Source organism: Marmota monax, unplaced genomic scaffold (assembly GCF_021218885.2).
Source record: "Marmota monax isolate L192 unplaced genomic scaffold, Marmota_monax_Labrador192_F-V1.1 WCK01_AAM20220418_F8-fsc00033, whole genome shotgun sequence".
Lineage (NCBI taxonomy): Eukaryota > Metazoa > Chordata > Mammalia > Rodentia > Sciuridae > Marmota > Marmota monax.
Genome location: NW_026694282.1, coordinates 12,035,929 through 12,048,075, shown reverse-complemented (window position 1 = coordinate 12,048,075; position 12,147 = coordinate 12,035,929). Strand labels below are relative to the sequence as shown.

Below are 12,147 nucleotides of genomic sequence, written 5' to 3'. Positions count from 1 at the left end.
TTAGTTGTGCAGTCCTGGTCTAGCTACTTTGTGTTTTGGAGCTCCATTTTATGATGTCTTTGAAATAATGATCTCTGTTATAACATTTTTGTAAATGACAAAATGTAAAAGTTATCTGGCATAATATTAATATTAATCCTGAAAGTTTTGCATGAATTACGTATTGTTAGAGTTCCAAGTCCCAAGGTCAGAACCATTTTGAATGTCCCAGACTATTTTTAATCCTTAGAAAAGCCAGCAGGTTAAAAACATGCTTCTTTCTCTAGGTATTTGTTTAAGGTAAGATTATCCTTCTCTGGACCCTGGTGCCTTACATATACCAAACCTGTTTCCTAACTGATTCCCTTCAGCTCTCAGTGTAATAGCTACTCTGCACTTAAAGTTGGTATAGGGCTAATTAGCTAGTGGAATTGCAAAGTCACGATTCACTTTAATGTAAAAATTGCAATACCCAGGGAAAGCGCTTTACCCAAGATAGGTCTACATACACCACAGTGTATGCACAGTGCTTCTGAGCAAGGACCTCTATCAAAAATAAAATAGGAACTTTATTTATTGATTTTTATAAACACAAAGCTTCTTTTCATTTTCAGAGACTCTGAACCAGTAGTGTTGGGTGGCCCATTTAAGAGGTCAATGAATGTTAATTTAACAAGAACCTAATATTAATCATATGGAGGCTTAATATTCATATGAAATGGGGATGAATTATGCAGAAAGATTTTATACCTGTTCCTTCTCCCTTTCATCTGTGTTTTAACCAGAAATCTTTGTGAATTACACATTCCCTACGGCTGAATTGACTTGTAATTGCCCTTTTTCTTCTCCAAGTTAAAATTTTTATGGTGGAAAATACCTTTCTCATTCTGTATTTTTCCTTCTGTTAAGGCAGATTTCTGCTTTGGATTGAAATGGAGCAGAAAAAGAATGTATGTTTTCCATTTTTATTGTAAAAAAGTATGTAAAAGAAGGTTTTTGATATATAGGTACTGGTTCTTATAAATAATAGATATGAAATTAAAATATTATGATGCACAAGAAATTTGTAATGATTAGAAATACAAATTTGTTGGGTTCCGTTGGTTTTGCAATGGTGGAAAGTAGAAAAGATTGGATCACTGACAACACAGACTTCACAAACATCTCCATCTTAGTTTCAGTGTTAATGATTTTTAGGTTATTTTGGTGATGGGATAAGAGAAGAAATTGAGATATGACAGTCAAAGATATTGTAATATTGGGCAGGTTCTCTTAAGATCCTATCGACTCTTTTTTACTGGTCCTGATGCTCTTGAGATGAGGTTGCGTAGTTTTAATTGGGGTCATAGGTAATATATTATGAAGTCAATTAAACCTCTAGACATTGTGCATCCAACTGGCCTGTGATCTTCCCTGGGTTATATAGGATCCTTTAGGAGCTATAGCTAAAGGAGAAGATGGCTGGTATTAGCTTAGAATCTACTCTGGACTGTGCCAGAGTTACTGAAGTAGATACCAATTTGAAATTCCTTGAGAAACTTTCACTCATGACATTTTGGTATATAAATTTGGTGCAACTGCATTCCTATGATGGTATCTGTCTCCATGAAATTATTGTAGGCTTGTGCTCTACAAAATGAACATATACTTCATAAATGCTCATATAAACACATGTATTATTAGAACTGCAAGTCACATTTTGACCTGTGTACACATGATAGTGGCTGTAGACATCCTCACCTGGGAATCCCCTTGAGTAATGAGGAAGTTGAGATCCCAAGAAGGAACACAATGGACATCATAATTCCCATGAGAACGTAAGAAGGCAGGGTGGGTGCCCCAGCACAGGGCTCTTTCTGCTATAAAACAGTGTGTATAAAAATAAGTGGAGACAGGTATAGCAAATTCTTGTAATTCTTGTAATTTTCTTGGAAACTAGAAATTTCCAATCCACTATGAAACAAAGCCCGGCAATTTCAGTTTGAGCTTGAGCCTTATTGGTTTGTTTTTATTATATTTTCATACTGAACACATGCCTTCCATAAACATGGGATAACAAACACCTAAAACACCAAATGGTCTTGATTATTTTATCTCACAATTGATCAAAGGGGGTTTAACAAATGCCCTCATTGCATTTATTTTGTGAAGGACTTTCTAACTTTTATAGCTCTTCCACTAAGTTTTGCCTTGTAAATAGTGTAGATTAAACCGAGGTTAATAAACTGAAGCAACAAAACTCAGGCATTTATTGAAAACATGAAATTTTTTTTTAATTTCATCACAGAAGTATGTGGAGCTGCTCTGGGGGATGACTGCATTTCCATATGTTTAAAGGAAAAATGAAAGAAGATATATTGTAACAAATACCTATTAAATGCCAATCATTGTATAGCCATTATTTAATCCTCAGCCCATCCTTATACTCTAAGAATATAGTCTCTATTTTCAGGTGAGAAAACCAAGGCTTAGATTATATGACAAAATGGGTGTGATTAGGGTTAGAACCAAATTCTAATTGCAAAGCTGAGGCTTTTCCTGGAATAGTTAATCCATAATATAGTAAAACAAGCTTCATAATATGCTTTTCCTATAGCTATTTTCAAATGTCTAAGTGCCTGCGTGGAACATGAGTAGAAGAAAAAGAAAGCAGGATAAAATCCCCTGCAGATAAGTTTTTTAATATAAATGGTGCATGCTGTTCTTTGTTTGCTTGGCTTTACAGTGAATCCCAATGCTGTGCAACTCTATTCCTCTCAAGACATATGGAAAGAGTTTTATGTTTTAAACAATTAGACTTGACAGAGCTATTGTTTCTTTCTTATTTAATATCCCCCAGTTCTGGAGCCCAGCCAAAATGTGTATTCTGTCTCCAAATTTAATTTGTATTCCTTCTTTATATCACTTAGTTGTCAGAAGACAGCAACTTAATGGCATTTGTTGCTGTGGCTTAGAGCATCTGGGTTATGTCACTTGCCAGCTGACCTGCTTTGCTTAGAAGAATAAAGTTCTCTGTCTAATGATCTTTTGGAGGCTTGTATCATGGGTGATTCTGCTTTACCAATCCTAGTTTGTTCTGTAAATGTCATGAGAAGACAAATTTCTAGATATTAATTTGCTTCTGTTAAAACAAGGAAGGCAGTTATAAATATGGAAGGAGTTAGGATGAAGGATGTTATAGAGGAGAAATTTCTAAAGTCACAGTTGTTGGTGTGTAACTTGCTGCTTTGGAAAATTTGAAACTTCAAGGAAAAAATGGAAACAAGGGCCATGGAGTGAAAAAAGAAATACATGTCAATATTTTGTGTCATTTCAATTCAGTCATTCAAACTAATTCAAAACTTATTTATAAGAGTAGACACTGTCCCAGGTGCTGAAACAACTTAGCTTACTTTAAGGATTTTTGTAGTCAAGCAAAACAGGACTATTCGTGTAGGTAGTTTTGAGAAAGTCACTTTACCTCCCTGGTCCTTTGTTTTATCATCTGTTGGAGGAAATCTTTTCCGACCACTCACATTTGGTGACACATTTGGTAACACTCATTAAGGCAATGTGTTGTGATTGAAAGAGCATTTGCTTTAAGATTGGTAATGAATGTTACCGTTCTGGCTCTGCTACCATTTCAGTCCTGGCTCTAATGTTTGATCCATGTAAGTCACTCAGCTTTTCCGAGTCTCATCTGAAAGGTCAGAGCAACTGATTTTTCCTTGTAAGGGTGTATGTCATGAGACTGAATATAATCTCTCTTGTGCATGTTCATACTTTGTGTAGTGTAACAATCAAATCACAATTTTGTTTTTATTGTTGTTGAAACTGATTGTTGCTCTTTACTCAAGAGTGGGTACACTAGTATGGTTTGTAAACAGTTACCACATACATGCACAATTGATATCTGTGGAACAAAGCCTGGTTCTATGACCACAAGAAGAGTGATTTTAAAAGTCAACATTTTCAAAAATGAGTAACTCTTTGATAACAGAAAAGTCTCTGACAATTTTTCAACTGAAGTGTGATTTGTTTGTCAACTTTCAGGAAAGAAGCATTTCATTAAACTGATATTTGTTGAGGTCTGTAGTAGTTGGTCACTAAATATATTTGTTTTCCTCTTTGTGATTTCCTTTCAATATGAAAATTCCCCCCTTGATGGATGTTAGACTTTGCCATGTGTCTTGCCTTAGCCAATAAGATATGAGAAGAAATTAGAGGTGCCATTTCTGAATGGAGGCTTCAAGAGAGGCTGTGATTCATTACTGAGTTGTTTCTTTTCTATCACAGGACCAGCAATGTTCCAGAAAATGGAGGGTCAGGTGGGGTGGGTATCAGTCTGGCACGAAATAGTGTGGAGTTATCTTGGGATAACATACAGTGTGAGCAAGACTTAATTTTTTGTTTTTAAAATCTGCTAAGAATTGATTTTGCAGTTGCATTATAATCTAGTCTACTCTGATTATACTGTGCTTACTAGTAAGAAATACAATGGTGAACAAATCATGTCTAGTTTCAAGTCCTTTAGGGATATCTCAGTAAAGCAAGACGTTATAATGATAGATGATGCATGTTGTAGTAGAGAGAGTATGCAATGCTGAGGAAAGCAAACCCAACCTTGGGATCAGGGAAAACCTTTTCAATAATCTGCATTTATGCTGACAGTTCATAAATAGGAGTGAGCCTGGCCAGGGATCAAGAGGAGGAGGAAAGTACTGCAAATAAAACAAAATCATAGACCAAGGCACAGAGGTGACAAAGGTCATGGAAGAGCTGGGGAACACATGTTGAGTATAGATACAAGACAGAGTAATGGGAAAACTGGTGAGATAACACTAATGATAATAATATTGAGCATTCATTAGCTTTGTGCTAAGTGCTTTCCATACTTTTCCTCAAGATTGTTATCATTATTTTATAGATGAGGAAATTGAGCCATAAAGAGGTTTAATAACTTGCCTGTAGCCAAACATCAAGAATGTGATTTTTATCTGAAGGGTAATAGGAAGCCACTGAATAGTGTTACACAGAGGAGCCTCTGATTCAGATTCGGATTTTGGAGAAATCAGTGTGGCTCTAATTTCCAATTCATAATCCAGTCGTGGATTTGAGTGAGTAGGGGCCTCAATGTCTGCTTCTCAGTCATATGACTCTTGATTAAAGTGATGGCTGACAGGTAGAATACCTCAGGAGAGGTAATGTTCTGAAGGGGACTGGGATGTATGAGGAAAAGTATATCGTGTGTCTCAAGACTATTAAGATTTGGATAATAGTTTTAATAATAACACAAGCATAATAAAATGATCCCCAAATGAGCTGTTGTACCTAATTCAAATTATGGGTATGATATTACATCAATATTTTGAGCATTTCAATTTACTTTTGACTATAACATAATATAGCAAATCAATTAAAGGCAAAGCCAAAAATCTTTGAGGCCAAGTTAGTGGTCCATGTATTCTTCTTTCCTTATTTACTGAGGCTGAATAATAGTGATTATAATTTGTTTTTCTTTGTCAGAAATAAAGAGATATTATATGGACCAAGAGGGGAAAGAGTTCCACATAAATGACAGTGACATCTCTGACAGTTGTTTTCTGTGAGTTGTTTGGTGTCCATCAGAGGCCTCTGGAGACCTGGACCTGACTGAAAAGGTCCCCAAGTCAAGATGCCAGCGACCGTGATTAATATGAATGCTATTCTGGTCATTGTAGGACCTTTTGCTTCAACAGAATTCAGAAAAAGATTGCAGGTAATTTTGACATTTATAGTTGACTTCCTATAACCTCCTGCAAACTCTGTCCCTAGAACTCCAACTCTTTCTCTCCCTCACCTTTCTTTTTCCATTCCCCTCTTTCTTCTTCTCCTTCCTTGCTTGTTCCAGTGACTAGTCTATTTTTCCTCTTTTAAAACAGCCGGTGTCTGCAGAAAATAACATGCTAGAAGTGAGCCGACTGCCAATATGCATAAGAAGATTTATTGCAACAGAGAAAGGATGTTATGAGACATTGCACATATTAATCTTTCCGTTTTGGTCTATAAAGACCCGGGTTTGGCTACTTTTATTTATATGCTTTTAGAGAAAAGCAGTTAGGTCAGAACAGGAGATTCGGGGGATGATAGACAGAGATTTACAGCTCAAGTGTCCAGGAATACAGGCTGGCTGAGCAATTGTGGCTTCTCCTTAACAGCCACGGACAGGCTGCATCCTTTGAGGTACTGCTCCGCGAGGCCGGCTTAGCAGAGGTTTTCAGTGCCACTCTTCCCAAACTGCTGGGCCAGTGAAGTTGTCAGAAAAGATCAGTGTAGGTTTAGGAATTTTTTTTTTTTTTAAGTTTTCCTGAAATAACCAATAATGAGTTGCCGGCTTAGATAGCTCTTTTTATAGATCGTGCAGCAGCTGGATCAAAATCTAATGAAGATGTTTGCATCTGACAATGGCAGGCCTGCACATTTCCATCCTATTTCTTGAGTGCGCAAATGCATTTCATTTGGGAACATGAAAGGCATATTTAGTGACAACTGATGGTTCTTTGTTTTTTAATTCCCAATAATGTCTTCAGTAAGTGCTTTTGTTAACATTTTTGCATTATACAATAGGTGACACAGGAAGATAATCGGTGTGCTGAAAGCAATTAAAGAGTTTATATCCAACTTGTTCTGCCTATTAAATGGATCCATTTGGCATGGAAGCACATTAGCATCTTTACAGTGGAATGATTGTGGAAATAGGTTATTCACGGGGCTTATGCATCTTGCTCCTGCTGCAATAAGACATATCTTCAAGATTGGAGAAAAGGAATGAGCCATTTTTCTCCCCTTGGAACTGTAAACAGAAGTAAAACTATTAATAGATGCTGTAGCTAATCCCAGGAAGCTGCAACTGCGAGATTAAATAATGTCGCAAAGAGAAAGCTGGAATGAAGGGAGGGGAGGGAGGACAGAGGGAGAAGAGAGGGAGGCGAGTTCCCTGATCACTGAACTGCATTAGACAAGGACAAACTGAAGGACTTTGGCTGATCATAGGATTGACAATTGGTATAAAGAGGAGATTCCTGTTTTCAGCAAAGTAAATATCACTCCATCTATTTCCTGAGTACTGTTCTAATGGGAATATTTGTGTTTTATTTTTAAAGTAGTAATGAAGCTGATTTTAAATGGGATTTGGATGCTACGGAGATGCAGCTGAGCCTGAAGGAGACACATAATCATTGTGAATCAAAACTTATGTTTTCTGATAAAAGAAACAGAGAACTGGGAGGCCTCTGGGTGAGTGTACAATATGAGACTGGAACCCTATTTTTACTGCTGCATAGAATGAGTTATAACAAGAGGGATTGGGATATAATTAAATCTCATACATGGCATATTAGAAATGATTAGATGTCCCCAAGTTTTATTCCTACTAATACTCTTGGACTTTGGCTGATCCTCTATTCGATACTGACTGTGAAGCATTGTGAGTCACCTGCTCTGCTAAGGATCATCACATCTCTCTAGATCTTTATAGAAACTGGGAGGTTGTATTGTCCATACCATTGAGTGCTGTTCAAAATGTGGTCCATGAACACCATCATTATTACTTGGAAACTTAGAAATGCAAATTCTCTGGCTTCACACCAAACTGAATAAATCAGAATTTCCTGGGGTGGGGCCCAGGAAGGTATTTTAATGTGTAATAGGACTACAGATAATTTTTATGTCCACTAAAGTTTGAGAAAAATATTTTTATAGTTAAGTCTGAGTCTCAAGTGTGTTTTTGAATGATCTTTAAGATCACACACCTTCAGAGAAATAGAGTTGAATTTGATTTAGAATTTCCTACTATGTCCCAAGCTGATTTCTTTTATAGGAGTTTTACATCTGGTTACCCCCTTGTACATAAGAAGCTTAGTCTCTGAAGATAGTCTTTCATTAGAGATTGTGGTCTAGGATACTATCACCAGTTATGTGGGCTGGCGACCTATGCTGGGTTCACAAAATCTGGCTATATCCATAACTGAGAAAATGGCGAAGAAATCACTCAAGCACACAGAAATACCTCTTCAGAATCCGGGACAGCTCTTTGACCTTAGGGGTCCATTGGAAAGAGAGAGCTTGCACCTGGATTCTTTATTTTTATAGGTGGGCACACAAAGGAGATTCAATGGAATGTTCTTTCCAAATAAGGCAAGGGGTCAGGTTTCAGGGGGTTGAGTCTAGCTTTGTGATGTCTTGTGGTCAGCAGATTGACTGACATCTTGGAAGGCCACACCTATCTCAGGTGCTGTGTGAGATCAAAGGTAGATCGACTGAAAAGGACACATATGTCATACAGCCCAGTCAGGGAATTAATGTCAGTCTGGTCCCCTCATGAGCTTAAATGCTCACAGCTCACACACACAGCCCATGGCTTGATGCTTGGAATTTGCGGCTGATTTGAGCCATTATTCCTGTTGAGCTGTATTTCTGTTAAGCCAGAATATAAATTCTGTTGTGTTGGCCAGTGTGATGGAGTCTAGACTGGGCCCCTTTCTAGTGTTCAAAGAGATGAGGAAAACATAATGATTGACAGGCCAGAAAATGAAAGGGGTGTGGCATCTGTTCATCTCTCAACATCCTTATCACTATTAATTCTGTGGGGAAGAAAAGATCTTGGTATGTTATAAAAGTAAATCACATTTATTTATGATTACAAATCACTAAAATCAGCTATGTCTTGACTTAGGTCAAAGGATTTCTTTGGGAGCATAAGAATATAGACTGGCACCCGGGGAAACAGGTTTATTGATGTCTAGCCCTATTGACTGTCATTCTCTATGCTTGAATAAGCATTAGCTCAGGCCTTTGCAATTCAGAAGGAGCTGGATACTCATTAGAGTATAACTGCTCTTACTGGCATCATTTTCCTTGTACTTCACCCTTTCCCCCCTCTTACTTGACAGCATTTGGAAGTCATGACCCATAACTTGAAATGCACTATTTATTCAATAAAGGCAGGCTTTCAAAACAAAACTAATACTGTCATTTGATAGTTGATATCTTGAATAAAGGGTTTCAAAGAGGGATTTTGTTAGAGGAAAGAACCTTTGGCATTTTAGAGAGAGAGGTTTTAACCATGGGTCTGCCATTTGCTGGTTTGTATGTCCTTAGAGCTCTCTGAATCACAAATTCCTTCTGTGAATAGAGAGGGCATTTCATGTCTCATAGATGGATTGAGTGCATTAAACATAAAGTGACCATACTTTCAGTTTGTGAGGGATCATCCTGATTTGTACCTGTTGTCTTGATGCAATTATTTATAGAATTTCTTTTCATTCTGAAAGTGTTCTGTTTTGGATGATAAACTATATAGTCACATTAATTAAATAAATTAATATATGTAATGTTTCATGTTCTCCATATTTCTATTATTGGAAATATTGCACTTGGCAACAAGTTGTACATCCTCACCAAACCAGATTTAGTTTTTCTCCATGGAAAACGAATACCCAGATACTCGGGGCTGTGGCTATATCTGCTAGAGGGTTTGACAACCTGTCCTTTCCTGTGCTATCCTTTGGCCTGGGCCACCTCTTCTTACAACAGTAATAGCAAAACTCACTGGTCACTTAGGTAGAATTGAGTTTTACTGCTGTCTAGGGAGTATTGTATTCTATCTATTGTGTTACACTTAATGTATTGTCTATTGTATTATGCTATAGGTCTCTGAGAGGGCCATTGGAATAGTGTTTGGGACTTCTAGAAGAAAATTTATGATACATTAAGGAATTATCATATTCATTGAGAATACTCATTTTGTGCCAGGTACTGTTCATCTCTGAACTCAGTGGGTCATTCTTAGCCCCATCTTACAAATGAGGGACCCCAGATTCAGAGAAGTTAAGAAACATTTTAAGATCCTGCATTTAGTTAGAGGAGAAGCCAGGAGTCAAACTCATAGTTTGTTTTTTTTTTTTTTCCCTCCTTCTACAACAATGCTCAAATGCTATTAATGATGAACAATTCTAATACCACAGAACATATGAGTGAAGCCAATCAGTTTAATGCTAATCTTGGCTTCCTATCTTTGACAGGTGGAGTACAAATACTTTGTTTTCAGGTAGGGAGATATTTCTCAAACCCACCTGACACTTCTTTGAACTTAATGTTTCTTTGCCACATGCTCGTCATAGACACAGCTTTGTATAATTCATTGAACAATCCTGATATTAATTGCTTTTACCCTGCAGCCTCTGTCAAACATCTCAAAATTAGAATTATTAAAAAGCAGAAAGTCTGCTTTGGGTCTGATGTGGGTGGAGTAGGAAGAGGAGAAAGAGGAAGAAAGGCAGGAATGACTGTCAGATCAGACCCAGTCTGCTTAACGGGAAGGGGACTATTTTGGGGAAACCTGTTTCTTCCCTCTTCTCCAACAATTTTTGGTTAATTCTGACCTGCATTAGGTAGATAAAGATAAATGTGAATTTTAAATTATATTTAATCTTCATTAAAGTAATTATCTCTCTTAATGAAGAATTTGCTGGGTTGTGGTTGTGCAATGGAGTATAAAATCCTAAGTGAATAAAATCAATTTCATTTTCAGGCTAGCTTTTCTGTCCATTAATAAACAAGACACAGAAAATATATTTGCTCAGAGTCTTGCAGGCTGCTCATAGCTCACAAAAAGCCAATACCACTTACAAAAGCAGGACAGTTGGCTCTCCATTTCTCACCCTTCATTTTTCAATCTAAAGGGGAGCTTTCACCCTAAGGAAGTTCCCTGAGTTTCCATACTGGGGCTGTCTTACTAAGCCCAGCAGTCAGACGATTGCGGATGATATCTCACACCCAAAAGGCTGTTCTCATGAAATGGTGTTTGTGTTGTGCAGTGTATTTCATCTAAGTGCTCTGGTTTATTAATCATATAAGTATGAATTAGACACTGGCATGCTTATGTTTCCTAATGTATGAAAATTGCTTATTTATTTCCGTGCTGTTACAATGGAAAGAAACAGACTGGTTCTAAATAGCAGTGTACTGTAGTGTGAAGCAATTAAGTGAGTTATGCATGCCCTTCAGGAGGAGGATAATGGGAAATTGGTGCCAGCTAGTCCTCACTGCTGCTGATGAAAATAGAAAAGAACATGTTATGGAGGAACACGGACTTGTCCATATTTCAACGTAAACTTGGGAGTCTGCTATTGTAGCTGAATCTTAAGATTTGGCTCCTGTGAACTTGCTGATTTGCTTCCTTATCATTTTTGCAAAAAACACAAAAGAGCTAAAAAGAGTGCCATACATGGGAAGGTAAGAATTGGTGTGGTTGATGACAAGTTTTCCTTCTTTTCCTTTTATATACCCCTGGAACTTAACAATAACAGATGCAAACCACCCTCAAACCCAAATGTGTGCATGCCACTATCCCTGCTGGTTGAGTGCTGTGTAAAGAGCGGCAACATATTTTTTTTCCCCATGGTGCATGAACTTCTATGTATTGAGTTAATGACTTACATGTTACTTATTATTAGATTACATCATGCTTTTGATGTGCTGGCTTTTGATCCAAATGATATATTTTTTAAAATAACAACCATATGAAGTGGTTTCCTTACTATTCTCATTTGTGTATAAAGAAACTAAGGCACAAAGACATTAACTTGACCAAAGTTACACAGCTGACAAATGTCAGAGCTGTTCCTTCAACTGGCTCTGTAGCTCATGCACCTGGCTGTCATGCTTCCTTGATTCTTTCAGGGTAACCAGGGTCATATCAATGGATCCCTCAGTACTTCTGTTTCTTGTCTGTAAAATGGGGGAGGTGATATTCCTGAGATCCAATTCACCATGTTAGATATGATCTCATTCATCCTTTGTAATTATCTGTAAGGTTGAAAAATTCTTTTGCCTGAGAGGAAATTGGCTCAGAGAATTGTGAAGCTCTGAGGTTACAAGAAGTGTAAGAGATGGAGCAAGGTTTCAGATGTACTTTGCCTACACTAAACCCTACACCTCTTCTATCTTATTATGGCTATAAGGGCCCTGAGGGGGATGTGCAAGACAATGGATGTGAAGTGCCTAACATTTCCTGCACATTATACACTCAATGTAAGTAAACCCAGCCAAGGTCTGGCAAATTGCTTGGAAATGCTTGTTGTTATTTTTAATGCCTGTTCTGATGATAGCAGAGGTGAGAGTTTTTAATGGCAGGACGTGTCCTCCAGG

At 37.4% G+C, this 12,147-nt stretch overlaps 1 protein-coding gene across 8 annotated transcripts in view; it reads left to right on the top strand.

Moving 5' to 3' along the window:
• The window catches only part of Caap1 (caspase activity and apoptosis inhibitor 1), a 602,989-nt gene that overhangs the window by 338,524 nt on the left and 252,318 nt on the right, over positions 1 to 12,147 (top strand). For 7 of the 8 annotated variants that reach the window (XR_009228873.1, XR_009228869.1, XR_009228871.1 and 4 more), the window contains exons 7-8: positions 5,485 to 5,716; positions 7,101 to 7,233. The gene's annotated coding sequence lies outside the window, so the exon portion shown is untranslated. The remainder of the gene's footprint in view (positions 1 to 5,484; positions 5,717 to 7,100; positions 7,234 to 12,147) is intronic. The other variant, XR_009228867.1, reaches the window with a different exon arrangement.